The following is a 207-nucleotide window of genomic DNA, read 5'->3' as shown; positions in this document are numbered from 1 at the left end:
TACAGTTTTGGGTGTTTCATTTTTAATTTACTGAAAGCTTCAAGTGCAGTTAATTATTTGTCATGCTGTGCAAACAGACGACAGAGCTGTTGAAGCCATGCTTATCTGTTTGCCGTGAAACGGTTGACCACTGCAGTGTTTACACGACGGTAATAGTGTGATTAAGGTGTGTACATGTCTATACTGCACTTCAATAATGCGATTAAA

Source organism: Sinocyclocheilus anshuiensis, unplaced genomic scaffold, assembly GCF_001515605.1.
Source record: "Sinocyclocheilus anshuiensis isolate Anshui unplaced genomic scaffold, SAMN03320099.WGS_v1.1 scaffold734, whole genome shotgun sequence".
NCBI lineage: Eukaryota > Metazoa > Chordata > Actinopteri > Cypriniformes > Cyprinidae > Sinocyclocheilus > Sinocyclocheilus anshuiensis.
The sequence above is the reverse complement of the archived record's forward strand: the minus strand, read 5'-3'. Positions refer to the sequence as shown.